The sequence below is a fragment of the Talpa europaea genome, assembly GCF_964194135.1.
Source record: "Talpa europaea genome assembly, chromosome: 10".
In the NCBI taxonomy this organism is placed as follows: Eukaryota; Metazoa; Chordata; class Mammalia; order Eulipotyphla; family Talpidae; genus Talpa; species Talpa europaea.
This window is the reverse complement of record NC_140077.1, coordinates 96,797,667-96,813,493: the sequence shown is the minus strand read 5'-3', so window position 1 is coordinate 96,813,493 and position 15,827 is coordinate 96,797,667.

The following is a 15,827-nucleotide window of genomic DNA, read 5'->3' as shown; positions in this document are numbered from 1 at the left end:
TTTATGGGAGTAATGTTTGTTTATACCCTGTATATGCTTTAGGAGTACAGGTTCAAATCTCTCCAAACATATGTCACCATACCATGCCTGACACCAAAGCACCTATAGTCCTCTACCACAGTCCATTGTGCCTCCTCCTCCCTGGGCTCCCATCCCTTGCCCTACTGCTTTGGTAACTTCAGTTCTGCTGTCGTAGTACAGGGGTTTGTTTTTGTCTGTTCTTTTGTTTTGTTTCTTTATAATCCACATATGAGTGAAATCATTTGGTTTTTGTCTTTCTCTTTCTGATTTATTTTGCTTAGCACAATCCTCTCCAGTTTCATCCATGTTGTTATAAATGGCAATATTTCACTCCTTTTTAATGGCTGAGTAGTATCCCATTGAGTATTATACCACCTCTTCTTTATGCACTCATCTGATGACATTGGGCACTTAGGCTGTTTCCTTAGTTTGACTATTGTAAGTAGTGTTGCAATGAACATAAATATGTACATATCCCTTCAAATGAGTGTTTTTGTATATTTTAGGTAGATATCTAGGAGTGGAATTGGTAGATCATATGGTAGATTTATTTTGAGAAGCCTCCCTACTATTTCCACAGAGGCTATATCAGTCTACATTCCCCACAACAGTGCATGAGGATTCCTTTTTCTCCACATTCTGGCCAACGCTTGTTGTTAGAACTCTTCAGGTTGCAAAACAGAGAATCATTCAATGACAACTTCCTTTCCTCCTCATTCTAGCCCCTGGCAACCACCATTTTACCTTTTGTCTCAATGAATTTGAGTACTCTATGTACCCCAAATAAATAAAATCCTACAATATTTGTCCTTTTGTGATCTTCTTATTTCACTTAGCATATTGTCCTCAACAATTATCCATGTTGTAGCATCAGTCAGAATTTCCTTCCTTTTAAAGGCTGAATTATATTCCATTGTACGGGTATACCACATTTTGTTTATCCATTCTTCTGTTGATGGACACTTGGGTTTCTTCCACCATTTAGCTATTGTGAACAATGCTCTATGAACAAATGATCATACAAATATCTTTTTGAAACCACACTTTCAGTTCTTTTGACTACATACCCAGAAATGAAATTGCTGGACCATATGGTGATTCTATTATTAATTTTTTTGAGGAATTGCTATATTGTTTTCCATATTGGCTCTCTTATATAATTTTACATTAATTTATATGATTATTTATTGTCTTCCCACCACAAGAACAGAGACCTTGACTATTTTTGCTGCCTTGCCTCTTTTATCTATCTCAGTACCTACAACAACAATGCCTAGGATAGAGTAGATACTGAAATATCTGATGAATTAATCAATGAGTCATCCTGATTGGAACATGGCATTGTAGAGACTCATTCTCTACACTTAATGAGTTTACAAATTATTTGGTGAGACGTGACACACACAAGCAATGAGTAAATATAGGAAGGATATAATTATGTACTAAACTGTGTTTCTGCTTTTAAGCCTAGGAAATGTTGAGAGGAGAGATTTTCGTGGGTGGTACAGTTAAGGATAATGGGTAAGTTTAGAATAGAAGAGAAGAGAGAAGAAACAGTTTTCTCCCATTCCCCAGTTTTAATGAGGTATAATTGACAAATAAAAATGGTCTATATTTAAGGTTTGCAACTTGATGCTTTGATATTCATATACATTGTGAAATAGTCATCACCATTAAGCTAATTAATATATCCATCACCTCACATAGTTATCATTTTGTATAAGTGATGAGAACACTTCTGATCTACCTTCCTAGCAAATTTCAAGTACACAATACAGAACTGTTAACTGTCATCACCAAGCTGTGCATTACATCTCTAGAACTTACTCATCCTGCATAACTGAAACTTTTCGCCTTTCACCAACATATCCCTATTCCCTCTCCCCAGGCCTTGGCAACCCCTTTTTACTCTCTGCTTCTTAGTTTGACTATTTTAGATTCCAAATATAAGTAAAACCATGCAGTATTTTTCTTTCTGTGTCTGACTTATTTAACTTACCATAATATCCTTTAGGCCTCTAGGTTTAACTATGTTGTTGAAAAAATGGCAACAACTCCTATCATTTTTAAAGGCTGAATAATATTCCATTGTATGTATGTAAACACCAAATTTTTATGGATTCATCTATTAATGAACTCTTATTTTGTTTCTTTATCTTGCTACTCAATAATGCTGCAATGAACACTTGAAGGACAGATAACTTTTTGAGATACCAATTTCATTTCCTTTTTGAGATACCAATTTCATTTCCAGAAGTGTGTGTCACAAGATAGTTCTAATTTTAATTTCTTTTTTTTTTTTATAGAGGCATGCTTTATTTATTTATTTATTTGTTTGTTTGTTTTGTTTATACATGCACTGGGTACAGTCAGAAGCGCGGGAGGGTGAGAGAATTCACCAGAGCCAGAGCGGGGAGCAGAGCAGGCAGAAGGACTGAAGTACACTGCTGAGGGGAGCAGCGGGGCAGGAGAGGTCTGCGCGCCATGTGGGACCCTCCTCTGGTGGCCGGGGAGCAGCCAGGGATCGAACCAGCGCTGCAGAGGCCGCGGGCAGCTTCGCAACCCAGCGCTCAACCGCTGCGCCACCGGGGAGGCCCCTCTAATTTTAATTTCTTGAGAACATCCATATTGCTTTTCATTCTGACTCTATCAATTTACATTCCCTTGAATAGTGCCCAAGGAGGGTACAGGAGGCACTGTGATTCTTTCCTGAGGGTCTTTGTTGGAGGGCAGGGTAAAAGGTTAGCTAAGGAGTTTAGACATCAATTCAGCACTGCAGTACACAGGGTGGAATAGGAGTTGTCTCAGGAGGTCCAGAGCAAGGTGTTCCATAGGTCTCTACAGTGGGGGATCCAGGAAGCAGGCTCTTGCTGAAAATTAAACATTCAGGCAAAGACGGGTGACTAGTATGTCTCCCTCCAGGAGGCACAGCCAGAGTGCACACCCTGGCTGAGAGCCTGGAAAGAGCAAAACACGGCCATTTTGATAGAACTGGGGACTTGGGCAGCAACTGGCAATGGGGTGGGGAGAATAGATTTCATTTAAGAACTCAGAGAAGATGAAAATCAGCACTGTAAGTGGTGTGAGATGGGCCTTCCTGTACCCTGAAACACCACAAAGCAGAAGCCTTCCTGCTAATGGCTGCAGCCATGAAAGACATTTTTATCCTTTTTGGCTGCATGGGAATGGGCAGCAGGGCTGGGGCTGCACGGAGGGGCGGCCACCAGCCAGCTGTGGGCAGACATGGAAAACGGCAGGGGTGGAGGAGTTGGTGACAGAAACAGCATGAAAATAGGGGTAAAGAAGGTGGATGGGTGTGAGATGGGGAGATTTGCCTGAATGGCTGAGAGGGCAGGGACCAGGCAGGGACAGGCTGTGATGGGGCCCCCGGGCCAGAGAGAGGCTAATGTGAGCCAGTGTGGGAAGACCTGGACGTCAACGGCGGTGTTCTCCTTTTGTACTTTCCTCCTCCTCCATGAGAAGGAACAAAAAAATCTTTGCTTTATTATTTAAACTTAGAATTCCTAGGGGAGAGAATAGTCCTTTTAACAAAGATCATGGACCAACCTGGTTGGAAGAAAATAGAACTCAGGGCCTCTGTGGCCAGGGCTAGGTGTGAGTCAGAGTTAGTTAATCGACTCTGCAAAGGAAATGAACAACAGTTTTTGGTTTGAGAAATGAGAAAGTTCTGGAACAACTCTAGGGAAAAGGGGGGCAGGTGTTGCATTTTGGATTTTCCAGGAAGCAGATGCAGAGATAGAATTTCATGTTCAGAATCTGGAGGGCTCTTGGGGTCAAGATTCCAGGAGTAGGAAGGATTAAAAGAGTGAGAGGCTGAGCTGATTGCTGCAACCTCTGGGGACCCTGCAGGACAGTCTGGGATGAAAGAGGTCAGAGTTGTCCCTAGCGGGGCAGAAATGACAGAGCCTTTATATGCACCCCCCCCCCAATTAGCCATTGGCCAGGGGCCACTTGCATAGGTGTGACTGGGCTGAGGTACAGACCCCAGAGAAGATGCCTGCTGAAGGGTGTCCATTTTAGCCATTCTCAGCAGCTCAGATAACATCCTTTGAAGGGGATCTGGGCTGAGCATCTCTGTGCTTTGGGACTAGATCTAGATGTTGACATGGTCATTAAGTTTTATACTGTGTGTGGGTTGGGTGTTTGAGCTGATTTTTAATTATATTGTCAAGGTAGAAATTTCCAAGGTAGAAGATATGGAATTATTGAGAGGCTGATGGCTTTTATGCTCTAAGAAGGTCCTTATGATTCTTGCCCCCTGGTTTTCAACTCACTGGTTCAGTCACTTCCCACACTGAATAGAAATAGAGTTGACCTGTGTAATCATAGACCATTACAGAAATGATGGTGTGTGACTTCTGAGGCTAGGTGAGAATGATGGGAATTGCACCTGACTCTTTCCTGGATCACTCCCTCTGGGGATACCTGCTATTGTTTTAAGGACGCTCAAGCAACCCTCTGGAAAATCTGTGTGAAAAGAAAGCTTGCTGACAGCCAGCACCACCTTGCCAACCATGAACTAGGATCATGCGTCCCCAGTCAGGCTTTCCACAACTGCAGCCTGTCACCTTGACCCTGACCTCCTGAGAGGTCATAAACTCAAGTCAGCAGTAACCCCAAGGCAGAAGCAACCCTTCAAGGCGCTCCCGAGTTTTCAACCCACAGAAGCCATGAGAGAAAATACACAGTGTAGCAATGTTCACTGTTGTTTAAGTCATTAAACTCTAGGGAAGTTCTGATCAAGATGTAACATATACATTGTGCTTTTAATTGAAACTCTTATTTTGGATGATTTTTCTTAATGCTCTTCCCTAACTCTCACAGTCACATGAAGTATGCCATACTCAGAGAGTGGCGTGTCATTTCTCTCCTGGGCTCTTTGAAACACTGCTTTGAGAACTCGTGTCAAAGGTTGCTGTGCATTAAAGTGACCCAAAAACTGAATTCCAAATCCTTTGGCCATATTTACTTCTGATATTGATCAATCACAGGAAGAAAAACATTTGCTTATAAGGTATTTGTTCAATTCTTATTCATTTTTAAAACTTTTGATTGATCTTATTAAAATTTTAAAATTCAAACACAAACAAACACAGTACTCCAGTATATTTACAACAGAATTTTAACAGACACTACTAAGTATCAGGTCAAATGTAAATTTTGAGGCACCATGGCATTAACTTAGGAGTGATTACCATGACTGATTGTGCATTGCTGATTGATTTTTAGGTCAAATGAAACAAAGACGCATTGAGCCAATAAAAATGTCCAAACTGGTCACAGCCACAATGGTATTTATACGAGCAAATGGTAACTAAGATACAGAGGTAGTAGATGACAGGATGTGATGATGAATGATAGGAAAAAAATAAATTATCCATGGCTAGCAATTGCTAATAAATTAATAAGAATTAAGAATATTAATAATTCTCAAAGTGTCTATGAATAAGAAGGAAGATAAAATGGTGGAAAATAGGAATCCAGTTTTGTCAAAGGACCTAAGCAGAACATTTTTGAGAAACAAAACTTACTGCAGGTATGACTTTTACTTGGGATCCTGTTATCTCTCATGAAAGTAGTTTCAGATGCTAAGGTTGGAGAGTGGAAACGAATCCATGGCCAGAACAATTTTCTGGGGAAAGTGTGCTAAGCCAAAGTAGTATTATCAGAAACTAAAAGGTGTGTAATGGGGTCCAAACTGTAGTAGCGAGGGACCGGCATGGGGAAGATCTCAGAGGGTTTCCATAAGAAGACTGTGATTCTGAGGCAGGAAATCTAATCCCCAGGGTGGAACATGCACAACTGTTTATTTATTTATTTATGCTGGGACTTCAGCTCTTGTCTACTCCCTGGTTTCTGGAAACTGCTTCGTATCCTTCCAAGTACAGGGTTACCAAAGGTCCAGCTAGAAAACTGGGGTGCCTAGATAGCACTTTACAAATTTCTGCCATCCCCCAAGTCACTGCTCTTCTCTGGTCCTGGCAAATGCCCTGTTGAAGGACAGAGCTCTGCTCAAGGAAGAGACCCTGCCAACTTGCTGTCTGTGAGCAGTGGATCCTGAGTTCCTTTGGAGACCATGGTTCTTTTTAAATTCCCAGTAATAAGAAGCCTTGCTTTTTCAGATGTACAGCAGCCTTTGTCACAGACTTTGACCAAGTTCCCATGAACCGAGAGGAACACTCCTTGGGGAGTACTGCTCTGGCCCACGGCCCACCCTCCTCCTCTGATCTGCGCTCCACAATGAGGGTGCGAATTCTTCCTCCATAGGACCTTCCTTCCAGGGGATGTATCGCTCCTTTGTACAGGAGTCTTAATCCTTAGGCTTGGGAGGTGGTCTCTGACCTCAGGTCCCTTTCAATTTCTTTTGAGGGAGACTCAGGAATAGAGACATCCTGGAGTTCTGAAGTGGGAATGACACAGTTACATTAACTCTGCCAGGCTAGACTGATTTTAAGGTAAAGAGTCCTTTTTTAAATTCCTCGGGCTCCTTTTGAAAGCATTGTTTGCTTTCAAAAGTCAATATATCTCAAAAAATAGCAATTACTAACTTTAAGTATGACCCTTACAAAAGGTCTAAATCTGTCCTGGGAACTAGGGTTGCAAAATTGAACAAACCCATGCAAAGAATTTATAGTCTCATGTGGTCCAAGGACAAGTAAATAAGCGTACGGTCCCAACACAGAGCAGAACGAGACATTTCTTTCCTTAAAAAGTATTCAAAGGTCCCAGGATAAGGTTTAGGTTCTCCAGCACTGAGAACAAGGCCCTTGGAGAGATGGCTCCACCCACCCTTCCAAATGCATCTTGATCCACAAGTAACTTGTCTCCAGGGCCTCTCGTGACTTGGATTGTCCTCCTTTGCCTTGTATTATGACTAATTTTATGTGTCAGTGTACTGGGCAAGGAATGCCCTGGTAGCTGGTAAACTATTTCTGGGTGTGTTTGTGGGGCGTTTCCAAAAGAAATTAGCACTGGAATTGGTGACCCAAGTTAAGATGGATCATCTGATCTGTCAAGGCCTGAATAGAACAAAAAGGTGCAGGAGGGGAGAATTCATTCTCTTTGCTTGAGCTGGAACATCCACTTTCTCCTGCATGCAGATATGGGCTCTCAGACACCAATTGATGTTTATATCCTTAGCCCCCAAGTCTGAGGTCTTTGGACTTGGACTGAATTACACCATAGGCTTTCCCTGTTCTCCAAACTTGCAATTAGGTGCTTGCTATGAATGTTTAAATATCCCATAATGAAGGTCCTATAATAGATTGCTTATAATAAATCTCTTCTCTATGTGCCTGCAATGAACCTCCTCTTCTGTATATCTCTATGCATCCTATAGTTTCTGTTTCTCTAGAGAACTCGGAGCGATACACGTTGAATGCCTTTCTTCTTTGACTCCAACTGTGATCTCCTTTATGAGTCTGGTTCCATGTCACTGCCCTGGTGATACACTCTCAGATCCTCCCACAGAGAATTAGTAACTCCTTCTGTTCTGCACCCACTTTGTCCATTCTTCATGCAGTTGCATTGTGATGATTTATTTGATATCTTGGGGCCCTAATAGTCAATGAGCTCCTTCAGGGTGAGCTATTTATCAGAGCAGGCACTCAAAAAGATGTTGTTTATGAGTAAGACGATAAATAAACAGATGCATGAAATCTTGCAGGGGTAATTGTGTGTTCAGGTTTACATGGGGTTGTTAGTTCAACTAAAGGCAGGAACAGGAGACCAGAAGGGCTTGGATCAGAAGGCAGAGGGGACACCAAGCTGAACTTAATTTTCTTAGTAATTTTGCCTTGGTTTCTCTCTGCTTAAGGGGGTGTCTTATGTGGGAAAGAATGTCAATTGAATCAACCTTTGATCATTCACCCTTTATGGGTATTTCTCAGGAAGCTCATTCTCCACATGACCCAAATCTTGAGTTAGGTAGTGATCAGATTTAGATTTCCAAATTCACTGTGTAATTTATTTAATTCTAATATGGTAATAATACCTTACAATTATATGGTATCTTTCATCTTCAAACCTCAAAGCATTTTCTAAATATTAATAGACTTCAATAGCCCTTGGCTATGATGCTTCTGGACCCATTTCTCTACTGGGTAAGGCTATGATAAGGAGTTAGCTAATTTGCCAAGAGGATGTATAGACTATGTTTTTTTAAAATATTTATTTATTTTATGCATACAAGAACTGGGGTATAGTCCAGAGGTGTGAGGAGTGAGAGGATTCACCAGAGACAGAGTGGGGAACAGAACAGACAGGTTGATTGAAATACATTACTGAGGGAAGTAGCAGGCGAATCAGAAGAGGTTTGCTGCGCCATGTGGGTTAGCTCCCAGGGATTGAACTCGTGCTGCAGTGGCTGCGGACAGCTTCATAGGTTGCGTATTAACTCCTTGCATCACCAGGGAGGCCCCTATGTTATGTTTTAGAAATACTTTCCATTATGAAATATCTAAAACACATACAGATAATATCTAAAACACATACAGATAATATCTAAAACACATACAGAAATATCTAAAACACATACAGGGACAAGCATTTAATGTGCATCATATATCCTCCATTCAACTATGAACTCATGGCTAATCTTATTTTACCTGCTTCTACCCTCCCCTGCTATTTTGAGACACATTTCAGGTATGATACATTTCCATCCATAAATATTTCAATATCTCCAAAAGATATGTACAGTTTGGACAGGAAAGGAAAGTGCCTGACTCTCCCTTTATTCACTAATTTTCAAAATAATGAGTTGGCCTTTTGAATCATCCAATAGCAACCAATTAAATTGTTTAATAAAGACTTACTGAAGTACAACTGCCATAATTTTCTTGCATTTAGGGCCTCCCTGGTGGCGCAAGGGGTTAAGATGTAAGCTATCTGCAGCTGGTGCAGCATAAGTTTGATCCCCGGCTGGCCAGGGAGCTACCCACATGGCTCAGGAGACCTCTTCTGACTCTTCTGCTGCTCCCCTCTGCAGTGTACTTTGGTCAGTCTGCCTGTTCTGTTCCCCACTCTGTCTCTGGTGAATCCTCTCACTCCCCACACCTCTGGTCTGTACCCCAGCTTTTGTATGCATAAATAAGTCTTAAAATTTTTTTTTCTTGCATTTAAAGTGTGCAACTTGATGACTTTGGACAAATCTACCTATGGAACCATCACAATTATGAAAATAAACATTTGTCATTAATTAGATTTTGAAAGTATTTTATAAACAGGTAAATTTAAATATGTTGATATTCTCAGCTGCCTTTGTTATTGTTATATTTGTTGTTGCATATCTTCAGCTATTATTTCTGAAGTGCTGATTCTCTCACTTTGGGAGTTTATTGGAGTTATTCCGTGGTCCTTTGAAAAGGACTCTTAAGAGTCCTTGTTAATTTCCCACCATCCTGCCATGGGTGCAGATGCTCCAGCTCTGACTTCAACCCTTTCTCCAAGGAGCCCCAAGTTCTTTGAGTGGGAAATAAGATGTGTCATATATTATAAGGTAATTAAGCATAGCAGCAAAATACAATAAAATTTTTGGTCTGAGCTCACTGTAGTAAGAACTCAATAGCTGCTGTACCAAGAAGGTCCATAATTATGACTTTGCTTGAGTAGTTCCTTTCACTGGAGTGTTCAAAGCAATTTTATATGAGTAAATCCATCTTTGGAGCAATATAAGGGTAGAAGCAAAGTTAAGAGAGATTATTATCCTGTTTTATAGTTGGGGGAACAGATGAAATTGTAGTGTGTAGAACACTAGGGGCAAGTTTGAATCAAATCTAGTCTCCTAGCTGTGAGAACAAGGATTCTCATCTCACTGCTGGTTCTGTCTTGGCTGTAACAACCTCAGAAACTGGTTTTTTTTTTTTTTTTTTTTTTTTTTTGAGCTTCTGGTCCGATGAACAAATGGAGATTTGAAGAGAATGTATCCCCTGTAGAGGGCAAGGAAGCTCTGGGCCTCTTCCCCATGTCTCTCCCTATGAATCTCTTCCATTTGACTGTTGATTTGGTTCAAGAAGAGCAGAAATACCGGCCATCTTATAGCCAGAAGGAGTGGACCCGAGTGGAGAAAGCAGACATGTTGACCAGTCTCTGCTGATAGCTGTCCTAGAACACACAAGGATTCCTTGTCCTCCATGCAGGTCTTTTTACCTGCAAAATAGGGCCTTGTGCCCATCTCTGTGTCTCCTACACTTGCCTCCCTTCACGTCTCCACACCCCTGATGACAAAATTGGCAATCTCCTCTTTTGTGACCATGCCTGCCATGTAAGTCCCCTCCTCCTTCTCACTCACCAACATTTAGTCCCGGGCCCCCAACAATAGTCTCCTCATGTGTCTCCACTGCCGAATGTTGGTGACACCAAGGATTGGGGCTCCTCTCCAGTCTCCATACCTGTTAAGCTCCAATCCAGTCTCCTCACCCACTTCTGCAACACCGGTCTTATAGCCTCCAGCCACTGTGATAGCTGTGATGCAAATCCACTCAGCCAGCACACAGGCCTCCTCTCTTGCAACACCCAGAGGTTGGGCTCCTTACCTGTCTCCACTCGGGTTGTACCCCAGCACCATCTTCTCTTGGTCAACTAGTATTGTTGTGTATTGACATCCTCGAGGCTCCTGCCTTGGCTGATCCCCACACCTGGATGCTGATCTCCTTCATGTTCCCTCCCCTGCAATGGCAGACTCTCATCTCCTACCCCACCAAGCCCAGGTCCCCTTCCATCTCCTCAGAGTCCCCATTCCCCAGACACTCCAGGGAAACATTTCTCTGACCTGGAACTTAGATCTTGTTTATTATCAGTGCTTGTTTACTTGGAATTTGGCACAATTTCAATTCTTCTGCTTTGTCCATTCTGACCTCAGTATCAGTTCTTCAACTCTGCATTAATCTTGCAGCTTCAAGAGAGGTGGGTGTCTTTTTCTCATCACACCACAGATAGAATGTTTGTGCTCAGGTGTCAGCACTTCTCTAGTTGAATGGTCCCCATTTACATGTTGCCTTGATGCATCCCCCTCTACCTTGCCCCCCTGATCTGTAGCCTACAACACCTTTTTCCAACCAGGAATTCCAAAACCCATCAAGTGCACTGGACTTCATGAACCAGCGGAGTCAGAACTCCAACCACCAACAGGGCAGAGACGTTTCCCCCTTCTGTTCACTGCCCTCTTTTGTCTGTCTCCCCCACATGAGTGTTCAAGCTATGTGACACCTTCCACTGTCTTCAAATAGAGAAAGCCAGTCTCAAACCTCTTCTTCCCCAGCTGGTTGAATGCAAGTGGAATTGTATTCTAAGTCTCCTTTTGCTGGTTCTTTGAGCACCATTATTTATAAAACTGTGTAGCAATATTGATCTAAAATATAAGCTTTTTTTAAAAAATAAAATTTTGGCTCCCTGAGAAGATTATATGAATGAAGTAAATGAAATGTCATAGAGTATTTAGCATATTGTCTATTACTGGGGTTGTATCTCGTATGGGTTTAATACTGTATAGATTGCATTCAATTAGACATAAACCATCCTGTTCACCAGACCTTCATGGAATCCTAAGACATCATTTTGCACGAATGTGAAGGTGGATCTAACATACCCAGGTATCCAAGAACTGAAGTGGATGTCCCTGCCTCCCATCTATGGCATCTCTATACACCCACCTATTTAGCTGTCATTCTGCTGGAGCCCACTCAATCTACATGATTTTATTTCATCTATTCCCCTGCTTTCATTTTCTTTCCAATTTTCAAAAATGTTTGTTCCTGTTATTTGTGTGAGCAATTTCATTCATTCGAGTTCTGTTACTTGGACTTTATGATGAGAACTTATATTTTCAATGTATGCAAGAGGAATTGTATCTAAGTCTTCTTCTGTTGGTTCTTTGAGCACCATTATTTATAAACCTATGTAACAATATTTATCTAAAATATAAGCTTTTTTAAAAATAAAATAAAAAGGGGTTATGAAGCTTTAAGTGATGGGAGGGAAGATTCTTTTTTTCTCCCTTTTACATCTTTCTTCCTATGGGTGTTAAAGGAATTGGAAGTTTATGAAGAGTAGAAAGAAAAATTAGGGAATCACAGAATCCTGGGCTTTCAAGAGGCTCCATAAACCTTGTAACCCAGCCCCTTTGCCCGGACAGCACTACACTTGGGCTAAATCTGGACAAAAGGACAGCTCTCATTTTAGAAAGAAGCAATGAAGCATAGTTCACGTGAACTAAATCAGTTGAGAGTTTCAAAAACAAGTTCCAAAATAGCAGCTTTAAGTTTATGAAAATGAATCCAAGTCTAAGTGCTTAGGGAGAAATAAATGACCACGAATAAACAGAGACACGAAGCCAAGGGCAGCCATGTGGGAAATGAAAGAGCTTTGCAAACAGCCTGCACAGCTGGGCTTCCCTGTGTCCTCGTTGAGCTTCTGGAGAGGTCGACTGCATCGATGCTAACTCGAGTAAGGAGTCCAGGAATTCGCTGAACAGTCTCTCTTCTGTTTCAGGGTAAGCAAGGAAACCTGGTCCCTCTCCCCCAGAGGTGTTCCAAGCTGTGTGGGATTAGAGTGATAATCAGGGGTGTTGGGGCCTGGCTCTGCATCTAGGAACTTGAAGCCTCTTATGTGGCGTGCAAGACAGTGTCTCCCAAGCTGCTTCCAAGGTCTCTGGAGTCCGGAGAAGACAGTGTCCCATGGCTAAGGAAAGGAAAGAAGACTAGACCCTGTTTCAAAGATTCCCAAAGCATATCATTATTTTAAAAGCTCTGAAGCAGATAAATATGCTGTTGTCTCAAATTAATTCAACTGTGGAATCCTCCCTCACCTTTTATCTCTGCCACTGCTAACTTGTAACATGAATGTGAGCACACCAAGAAAATAATAATTTTAGAAGTGACATTATAACCTTTTGTTTTGACAGTGAGAAAACAGGAGGGGAGAGGAAAGGCATTCATTCAGGAGTCCCAGGGTCACACAGAGCCCACGTGGAACTGAGGAGAAGGCAGGTCTTTGGAATGACAGAGACCTGCCTTCAAATCCCTGCTTCAGGACTTTCTAACTATGGGATCTTGGACAATATTTCAATTTCTTTTGAACGTGTTAAGAATTTAAGAATTTCTTCTTAAGTGTGTTAAGATAAACAGTATAGCACTGGCACCATGGAATTATTATATATTAAATATTTTATTGGTTTGGGAGTTAGGGTAGAGAAGTCCAGGTATCAGGACAAGGTCAACATGAACACCAGATTGTGAAATGACTGAACTGGGGTTAGTTAAGGGACCCACCCTGGGTTAGACTCTGGGCAGTGAGCTCTACAGTCAAAGGAGGAGGAGGTGGCAGAGGCTGGGAACCAGGCTGCCTGGTTGATAGTTTCCCCATTAGGAAGTGTGATTACAAGGGAGAAATAATGCCTCTCTTTTCATGACACAGTACCCCCCTCCCCTGTGCCCCACATTATAAATGGCAGCAGCTGGACTGGGGAAGGGGGAGGTTAGGGAAGGAACAGTAAGACCCAGCACTCATCACTCAGAGGCCATCACTCTTTATGGTATTTATAGTTCTTTGTTTCTGCTTTGGTGAAAGTTTGAGATGTTTTACAGTGTAGCAGACTAAACAGAATGATAACTAATGCTTTATTAATTATGTAGCTATTTAAATGGGTGCAGGGGAAAATTAAATATAGGCTTTCTGGGGTGTTGAACTGTTCTATCCTGGGATGAGTTTGCTACAGTGTGATCTGCCTTAAAGCAAAGGAGTGTTCATACTTATGGGGTGGGTTTTGCATGTTCTAGAAAGTCTATCCTGCTTCCCCTGGCCATCCCCACACTCAATAGGCTATACCCAGGGCCAGCTTCTCTCTTCTTTATCTTATGGCTCCTCTGTGAAATTATCTACGCATCTCTCTTCCCAACCAGTGTCTGAGTACTTTGAGAGAGCAAGCACCAAATTTCATGCATCTGTATCCTCAGCCTCTGGGGTAGCACTTGCATAGGGTCAGTGCTTAATACATGCCTCTTGGCTGAATGAATGAACAAATGATGCTCTGTGTTTTTTTTTTTTAAAGGGACAGAGAGCAAGTTTTTGTGGTGATGCTCATGGGAAACATCATCCAAGAGAGACAATCTGGTAAAGATGTGACCTTCGGGGCTACCTACCCAACCTCACAGGGGAGGTTGGGGGCTCTGGGTGTTGTGGGAACATCCTCAGTCATTTAGCACTGTGCCGACTGCTCTTCATAGCTGATACAACTGTAGCTGTTCTCATGCTCTGCCACTAGCAACTCTACTTCTTCCCCTGTCATCTTCTCACCCAGTGTGACTAGAACATGCTGCATTGCAGCACCTGTGGTGATCCTGGCCAACACCCTAGAGCTTCCATGCGGTCCACAGAGGTGCATTGGTCCTTGTTTTGGTCACGGCCTGAAGCGTGGGCAGGACTCAAAGTCCAGCACCTTCATGTTTGTCTCCTCACTCCCCAGGTTCCCCAGGACCTTGAGCCCCTCAGCATTGGTGGGGGTTTGGCCCCAGGGCCCACATCACATCCCCACACTGGCTGTGCAGGGTCTTGCCACGCCCTTGGAAGGCCTTCTTGAGCTCTTGGTCTGTCTTTAGTGAACCACTCTCTTGACTACTCAGATCTGCAAGACCTTTTTTAAATTTCTGTTCTTTTAAACATTCTCCTTATTTAATCTCTGTGGATCACTTTTTTCTTTTTAAAACAATCTTGAATTCTTTTTTGCCCCAGATTTCTTGAGATGCCGTTGACTTATGACATTGTGTAAGTATATAATCTGATAATTTGATACACATATATATTGTGAAATAATTATCAAAACCAGGTTAGTCATCACTGCCACCACCGCGTATAGTTGCTATTTTTCCCTTGTAGCTCATTGTTCTTCTTTTAAGGGTGGGCTCATTATTCCCATTTTACAGATGATGGTGTGGAGTCTGCCTTTTAAATAAGCATGTCAGAATTCGGTAAGTCTGAGTGAGTATCCTCTGCCACAGCATCAGTTTGGTGCCCTTGATGCTAGTTTAAGAGGTGCCCACTGCTGTAGATGTGACTGAGGCCATTTCTTTACGTGCTCGGTGGTTGTAACTCTTTGTCATTTTGAATTGATTTCAAAGATGAAAACCAACTCCAAGTCATTTGCAATAAAGCCTGGTAGAAGACTTTCAAAGGAAAGTCTTCGAAGGCTCACCTCAGAAGCTATTCCAAGGAAAAATTCCAAATACATCATGAATAATGGTATTGGCCATGGACTAGCAAATGGAATTTAGAGGCAAGAGTTATCATTTAAATTTATAAATTTTAGTGCATTAGTTTGAAAAATCTCCTTAACACAGAATCAAACCTTTCAGAGCTCAGTTCAAATAACAAATAAAAGTGATACACTCAATCCTTTGAAATGTACTTTATTTTCTGGCCAGAACCCAGTTCAGACTCCTAAGCTGGTTCCCCTGCAGCCACTGATAACATCATGGGCACCCCCAGAGCCCTTCCCAGCATTGTTCTGGGTGTCATTGATGTGAAGCAAATGGGGAAGGAAACAGAATTCAGAGCTCACAAAGCCAAGGGGAACTGATTTTCAAGTTCACGACGTTCAAATTAATGGCACAAAAGTGTATACATTTTAACTAACTGGGTATGTGAAGATAGAGTTACTACCCTTGGAGCTGTTCTTTCCTTTTAACGGGAAATGCCTTTTAATTAACGTTTTTGAAACTTACTTTACTGCACGAAGAGACTTGTTCCCATGCATTTTTGGTTTAATGTCTTCCTACAAGGTAGTGTGAAAA